The sequence below is a fragment of the Emys orbicularis genome, chromosome 13 (assembly GCF_028017835.1).
Source record: "Emys orbicularis isolate rEmyOrb1 chromosome 13, rEmyOrb1.hap1, whole genome shotgun sequence".
NCBI classification, from domain to species: Eukaryota; Metazoa; Chordata; order Testudines; family Emydidae; genus Emys; species Emys orbicularis.
Genome location: NC_088695.1, coordinates 12,806,039 through 12,813,831, shown reverse-complemented (window position 1 = coordinate 12,813,831; position 7,793 = coordinate 12,806,039). Strand labels below are relative to the sequence as shown.

The window sequence follows — 7,793 nt, the reverse complement described above, 5'->3', positions numbered from 1 at the left end:
TTTGGTCTATGAACTTCTGGCTCCACATATTCTGTTTTTAACAAACATAATTTCAACAGTTCTTCGATTATATCAACATGGCCTTTTTGGTTTAGACTAATCCAGTTTCTCTGTCTCATTCTCTTGCACCTGTTTATAACATACACAGTTTTCCATAGTTATTGTAACATCTTATGAACTGTCACATACTTTTTAACATTTGAAGTCACAATAGGGGTGCACTTAATAGCCTAATAGTCACAACAGGCCCCACAGTAGCGTATCCTGTAGACCAGTGGCTAGGTCATTCTTCTAAGATCACCAAATTCAAATCCCTGTTTGCCATCAGGCAGAGGGGAAAATGAACACAGGTCTCTCATAGCTCAGGTGGGTGCTCTAACCACTGGGATAAAAATTATGCACTTGGCATGCTCTATCCATTTTGTGAATCTAGCCCTTCATTTCCTTTGCTTTTATGTGAAAAGGTGCCCAAAAATACAAAACAATACTTTCTTTTGGTTGGATGAAATAGTTTTCAAACTTCTGACACAAATCAATTTAAAAAATATGGAATTGCCAGTGAACAGAAAAATCAGTTATTCATCCCGCTGTTTTCATGTTGTTTCATTTGTCCTTCTTTCCTGCCTTCTTTTCCTTCTTAATCTTATCACTTCCTTTCCAGGAATACATCATTGCTTATCCTTATCTGTTAGTCCTTGATTTTCTGTAATGTCCTAGATGTCATAGGGGATGTATATTAGTTTATGTACCCAGTCACTAAGAGGCGGTATCCAGCACAAATAACCCAGACATCACTGGTCCTAAGGTGAGTCACTAAGCCCATAAAGAGGGAGGAATAAGGAACTCCACCACCCTTTGGGATCAGCTTGCCACAAGAAAGGTTACATTTTCATTTAGACAAAAAACTTTATTTTCCATCCAAAAAAAGTTTTCTGCTAGTCCTAATCAGGAGCCAAATTATCTTTGTGCATCCTCCAGTTTTTGACCAGTATAACTCCAATGACTCCTCTGGAGTTTCTAATGATATACATTATTGTAAAAGAGGAGACTCAAACCATATACCCCATTTGGGACCAGAACCTGAACTGGTAGAAATCACTGTTGCTTCATTGGAGGCAATGACCCAGATCCCAAGATGGTATAAATCAGCCACAGCCCTACTGGAGTCAGAGGACTCAATCCCCAGTTGGTGTAAATTAGTGTAGCTCCATTATAGTGATTGAAGTTATGCCAGTGTGCAACAGCTGAAAATCTAGCGCAGAATATTCAAACACGCCACTAACACAACCTCTGCCCCCATCTGTCACTGATGGAAGAAACAAAGAAAGAATTTAGAAGGAAACAGAGAGAGGAAGAGAAGAGTCTTGTCAGTCATAATTCCCCTGATCAAAATGTCTTTATCACAGCAAACCAAACTCTGCTTGCAAATCCAGCAGGAACTCCATTCACTTCCGTAATGAAGTGTGATTGAGACCAAGTTTCCTTGATACTCTTAGGGTAAGATTCTACCACATTGACTGGCTGAGTCAGATACCCAGGTGGGGTAAATCATTGTAGTCCCAGTGAAGTTAATGCATACACTTTGATTTCCACTACCTGTCTGGTCCAGAGGGGCTTCATGTGGAGTATAGCAGTAGTCATTGTGAACAGAGCTAGTTGGGAAAATTTTTATACCTGTGCTAAACCTTGACAAAAACAAAAATGTATTTATTTTCAACAATTTTTTCTTCAAATGTCCCCATGCTCTTTGACCAAAATGTATTGGGTTTTGTGCTTTAATGTATTTTTCATTATAAAAATCCCCGCAAAATAGCTGACAACAGACATTTTGCTCATTTTCATCTAAAAATGTTTCTAGCAAAAGATCTCCACCAACCAATAAAGGTTGAAAACTGGCCCATCAGGACACCACCAGTTTTACACTGATGTAACCTCATTCATTTCAGTGGAGTAACTCCCGATTTATTCCCGTGAGTGCAGAATCTGGCTGATTCAAAGTACGTGTAGAATATTTCCTCTCTTATACTCATCTTACATAGGTGTGAATGTCTGTACTAGGTACTAGGGAGGAGACAGCCAGTGCTCATCCCCTCTCTTCTTCCACTGGAACACTTTGTATGAGCTGGGTATGGAGCACGTGATTCTGCATACCCCACTTTGCCCATGTGGATTGTGGGGTTCAGGTCAACATGCAGGATAGCTCCTGCCTCCAGCAGTCAAGAGGACACCTGAATTGCCTCTTTCCCTGTAAATCCCTCAGACCCCAAATAATATTTGACTAGAAATCCCATAGGCCAATTACATCTAGTTTTGTTCCCTTTCTTGTGGATGCTAAGATACATGCTGATAAACAAGAGAGAGAGACAGACAGACAGAGATGATGTATGGAGAGATAGACTAACCATCTGTATAACATACCAAGAAGCACATCCATGTTATTTTATATTCTGTGCTTGGTTCATAATTTGACATGCTGATGAGGTCTGTCATGAAAATAGAGGGAAGGATAGCCACTTCCTTACTTGTAAGGGGTTAAGTAGTTCAAATAGCCTAGTTGGCATCTGACCAGAAGGACCAATGAGAAAAGAATATACTTTCAAATCTGGGGTGGGGGGAGAGATTTGTTTGTTGTTCTCTTTTGTTGTTCCCTCTCCAGACAGAGGGAGAAACCAAGCAGGTACATCTCTTGAAAATATACGTGGAATAATCCATCTAAAACCACAGAAATTGTAAATAGGGCAAGGAAATGCATTAGGTTATCTTTTGCTTTCACTTTATGGGGGGGAGGGATAGCTCAGTGGTTTGAGCATTGGCCTGCTAAACACAGGGTTGTAAGTTCAATCCATGAGGGGGCCACTTGGGGATCTAAGGCAAAATCAGTACTTGGTCCTGCTAGTGAAAGCAGGGGGCTGGACTTAATGACCTTTCAAGGTCCCTTCCAGTTCTAGGAGATGGGATATCTCCATTAATTATTTTTTATTATATTGTGAATTTTCCTATGCTACAGAGGTAGTTTTATTCATATTTTTGTAACTTTGAAGCTGAGCCCAGAGGGGAATCCTCTGTGTTTTAAATATTTTTATTACCTTATAAAGTATCTTCCATCCTGATTTTGCAGGTGTGATTCTTTTATTTTTTTCTTTATAAATAAAATTCTTCTTTTAAGAACCTGATTGATTTCAGTGTCCTGAAGACAAAGGGTCTGGTCTGTGCTCATATTGCTAAGGCAATTGATTGGGATATTATTCTCAAGCCTCTCCCTGAAAGGGGGTGAAGGGTCTTGGGAGGATATTTTTGGGGGATAGGGATTCCAAGTGACCCATCCCTGAATTTTTGTGTAAATCACTTGGTGGTGGCAGCAATACCATCCAAGGACAAGGAAAGGTATTTGTGCCTTGGGGAAGTTTTAAGCTAAGCTGGTAAAATATAAGCTTGAGGGGTCTTCCATGCGGGTTCCCACATCTGTACCCCAGAGTTCAGAGTGTGGTGGGCAATCCTGACAAGGTCACAAGGGGGCACTGAATTTAAAAAAAAAATCTGCTCATTCTGCACACAGACATTTATCCTCAAAGAGGCCAGTCCACATGCTCCAGAAGAAGGTGAGGCAGATCTGCATTTCAAGAGGGCTATGAACAATTCGAGTGCCAAGTTCCTTTCCTGTTGAAGTGAAAAGGAACATTCCTGGTGTGCCAAATTCTGTTCTGAGTTACACTGCTACAGCAGTGTACATTTTTTGTATCTTCATAGACATTAGTACAGTTACTCGAGATGAACACTGCTATTGCTCTGCTACCTCGAATACTCCTGATTTACACCATTGGAGCTACATTATCTTCAGTGGACTGATATTTTCCCCCAGACAGAAGTTATCATCTCTTGCAGTCATTGAGAAGCCCACAGTTGCAGTCACTAGCCCATGCAAAAGGAGCAAGGAAGAGACCAAATGTTGAAGAAAGTCTTAGGCTGCTCATTCTATTGAGTTTATCAAGATGTGACTTGATCATAGTCTACAAGTCTACTCGGTGTACAGGGGGAGAAGCTATATCTGATGCTACAGGTCTCTTTAATCTAGCAGATAAAGTTATAACAAAATCCAATGGCTGGAAGGTGAAATAATAAAAGTTCAACCTGTAAATAAGACATAAAATTTTAACAATGGAGGGCATTTAACTCTTGGAACAACTTCCTTATGGATTCTCTATGACCTGGAGTTTTTAATTCAAGAATGGATGTCTTTCAAAGTGATGTGGGCTAGCTCATCCAGAAGTTATGGGCTTGATGCAGCTATTTCTGGGTAAAAGTAAATGGCCTGTTATACAGGAGGTCAGACTAGATGATAATAATGATTTTTCTGGACTTAAAAATCTATGGACTCATGAGTTTAGGAATATGCAGCTTCACTTTAGTTTCCAGACAGATGGTCATATCACAGAGCAATAGATGTTGGAGAAGAGAAAATGTGCTGTAAGAAACAAGTCTTAGGCCTGGAGGGTTCATTGGTAAATTCAAACAATTTGATTCCTTTCTCATTTATTCCTTACTGCTGGAGGAAAATACCATTTAGCATGCGTAAGGACACTAGAATTTGGCCTGATGCTACCTGCAGGTAAGAGGTGCAGGGGATGAAATTTGAGGTAGGACAATTTCTAGGCTAAACGGTGTTCAGGATCTACCTTCTTTACCATGGATCATTGAAAAGAATTGGAAACCCACACGTTATGCAGCCTCACGTCTTTATTTAGCAATTTTTTTCCTCAGGACAGAGTCTATTAAAAGAATGACCACAGGGAATCACATCTTGGTGACCCATTTCATCCTCCTGAGATTTGCCAACCACCCTGAGCTGAGCTGTGTGCCATTTGTGGGTTTTCTATCTAGTTATCTCATTGCTCTGACTGGGAATCTTCTGATGATCATCCTCATCACTATGTCCGACACTGCCCTTTGCACTCCCATGTATTTCTTTCTCAGGAACTTGTCCTTCCTGGAGATCTCTTACACCTTGGTCACCCTGCCCAAGATACTGGCCAACCCCCTTTCAGAGGATAAAACCATCTCCTTCCTCGGCTGTTTTACACAGACATATTTCCTCCTCTTCGTAAGGGGGATGGAGTGTCACCTCCTTGCTGTGATGGCCTATGATCGATATGTTGCTATATGCCACCCACTGCATTACCCAGTCCTTATGAACAGGAGGGCCTATGTGGGGCTTGCGGCTGCTTCCTGGGTCACCAGCCTCCTGGTGTTAATGGATCACATTGTGACCATATTCACCTTACCCTTCCGCGGCTCTAATGAAATCACATCATTTCTTATGTGATGTTCCCCCAGTGATGGAAATGGCCTACGGGGACATCCATAGGACTGAAATCACAGTTCTCCTGGTTGCCCTCTTCTTTGTCCTGCTGCCGTTCATGTTCATCCTTGTGTCCTACGCTCGTATCATCTCCACCATCCTGAAGATGCCATCAACTGAGGGTGGGCAGGAAACTTTCTCCAGCTGCTCTTCACACTTATTGGAGGTGACTCTTTTCTATGGGATGGCCTGCACCATGTACATGAAAGCCAAATTAAGCCACTCACCAAATGATGAAAAACTTATTGCTCTGGTGTGGAGCATCATAACCCTATGCTAAACCCCATCATCTACAGCCTGAGGAACAAAGAGGTGAAAGGGATGCTCAGGAGATTAACTCAAAAAAAACCTATACTCAGGTACCAAGATTTTCTTCTACATTTATGGAGGCTTTTCTATTTTTCTAAATTAGAAAGGCACCGTTCAGTGAGGCAGATTGTGATGGGATGTGTCTACCCCACACTAGAGATTCAGCTAATCCCACATTATGGATGGAGGAAGTCGGGCATGCTCCAACTGCTGCCATGGTACAAAAGGGAGCAGCCCAGTTCATTCTAGGCTGACCGTCGAGGACGAAGGAAGCCTGGTGGAGGTTCCAGCCCCGGAGTCATCTCAGCCTGCGACTGGGAGAACCACAGACCCAGAGAACCTAGGAGGAGCCCCAGAGCCTATGGCTGCCCACCCAGGAGCTGCCCATGCTGAGGGACCAGAAGACCCTGCTGGACCACGGACTGCCACCACAGGAGATGGGGTAGGAAGTAGCCCCGGGAAGGAGATTAGCTCCAACTCCCAGGCCGAGTTAGCGTGTTGCGGTGGAATCCCCGCTGACCCAGTGGTGAACCCACTTGCCACTGACAGGGTCCTGGGCTGGGAACTGGTGGAGTAGGGAGGGTCCGGGTCCCCCTATACCCGCTGTTGCCTCCTTGGTGGTGGCCTTCCAATGCTGGCTCTTCCGCCTTATAGCCCCGAACCCTCGAGCAGTGCTACTGACTCCGGCCGTTGGGCCTTACTGCCCCAAACCCTTGGGCAGTGCTGCTGATTAGGCCATTGGGCCTTATTACCCCGAACTACTGGGCAGTGCTAATGACTCTGGCCATTGGACTGTACTGCCTTGATCCCTGGGCAGTGCTATTGACTCTGGCTGTTGGGCTGTACTGTCTGACTCTCAGGACAGAGATAGCGACTCTAGCATTTAGGCCACACTGTAGAAGCCTAAGGTCTGACCCCTAGACATCGACTGTGGGATGCCACAGCCCCGCTCTGCTCCAAAGAATGACTGGGAGTGTCTACCCCGCAACACAGATCCTGACCTCCGTTACATCAGGGTAAATCCAGAGTCACTCCACTGATGTTAAAGGAGCTACTCCAGCACAAGACTGTGGATTCTCTCTGCCCTGCAGGGGGAATTCCTCTGAGCACCATTGAGATCCTGTAAAAATAAAATAAAGTAAGGATACTGTGGCTGAGCTAATAGGAGCTGGGAGACCAAATCCCTTACAGAGCTTGGAAAATCTCAGCCTCCATTTCTGAAAGGATGGTTGGGGTTATAAGATTGTTCTAAGATAAGTTATGCTAAGAAAAACCTTACTATGGAAAATGTCCTATTGGAGCCAAGAGGCCCTTTCCCTGGGCCAGCTTGTGTCATGATTACACAATGGTGTAAGGGAGAAAGGGGGATGTACACTTCAGGTCATGGAGTAAAGAGAACACAACCTCAGTGGGGCTGCTACATTACACATGTCCCATGGGTAAGTGGTAGGATCTGGCTACCACAGCTATTCCATCACTCCAACAGAAGTACATTGTATCAGGTACAGACTTGGCACAGGGTTGGTCCCCCTTGGAACAAGAACAAACCCACAAGGAAGATCGTGACTAGGGCTGTCAAACGATTAAAAAAGATAATCGCAAGATTTAAAAAAATGATTTGCGATTAATCGCAGTTTTAATCACACTGTTAAATAATGGAATACCAATTCAAATTTATTATAAATATTTTTGGATGTTTTTCAACATTTTCAAATATATTGATTTCAATTACAATGCAGAAATACAAAGTGTAGAGTGCTTGAGATAACTGTGGTTAATTGACAGGCCTAATTGTGCCTCTTCAAATCATAAATTGAGCTGGTCAAAAAAATTTGAGTAGACCTATTGAAATCAGTGGGACTAGTCACAGAGTAAGGTACTACTCCATGTGAGTGAGGAAGGAAGAATTGGGCCTTTAAATTCTCAGAGGTTGGAGTGCTAAGTAAAGGCAAAATGGTGAATCCTTCACTCGTACTGGTAAACAATTACTGTCATGAATAGCTTCATTGACTTCAGTGGAACTATTTGTGTGTGTTACTATTCACTAATGTGACCAAGGGATTCATAAAAGGATCCTCAGTTAGCACCCAGAACTGGTCACTAGCACCCGAGATGGCAGATTTTAACC

General features: G+C 43.1%; 1 pseudogene; it reads left to right on the top strand.

Moving 5' to 3' along the window:
* The first annotated feature begins 4,777 nt into the window (after positions 1-4,777).
* Positions 4,778-5,914, top strand: LOC135887438 (olfactory receptor 10A7-like; annotated as a pseudogene).
* Positions 5,915-7,793: the final 1,879 nt, after the last annotated feature.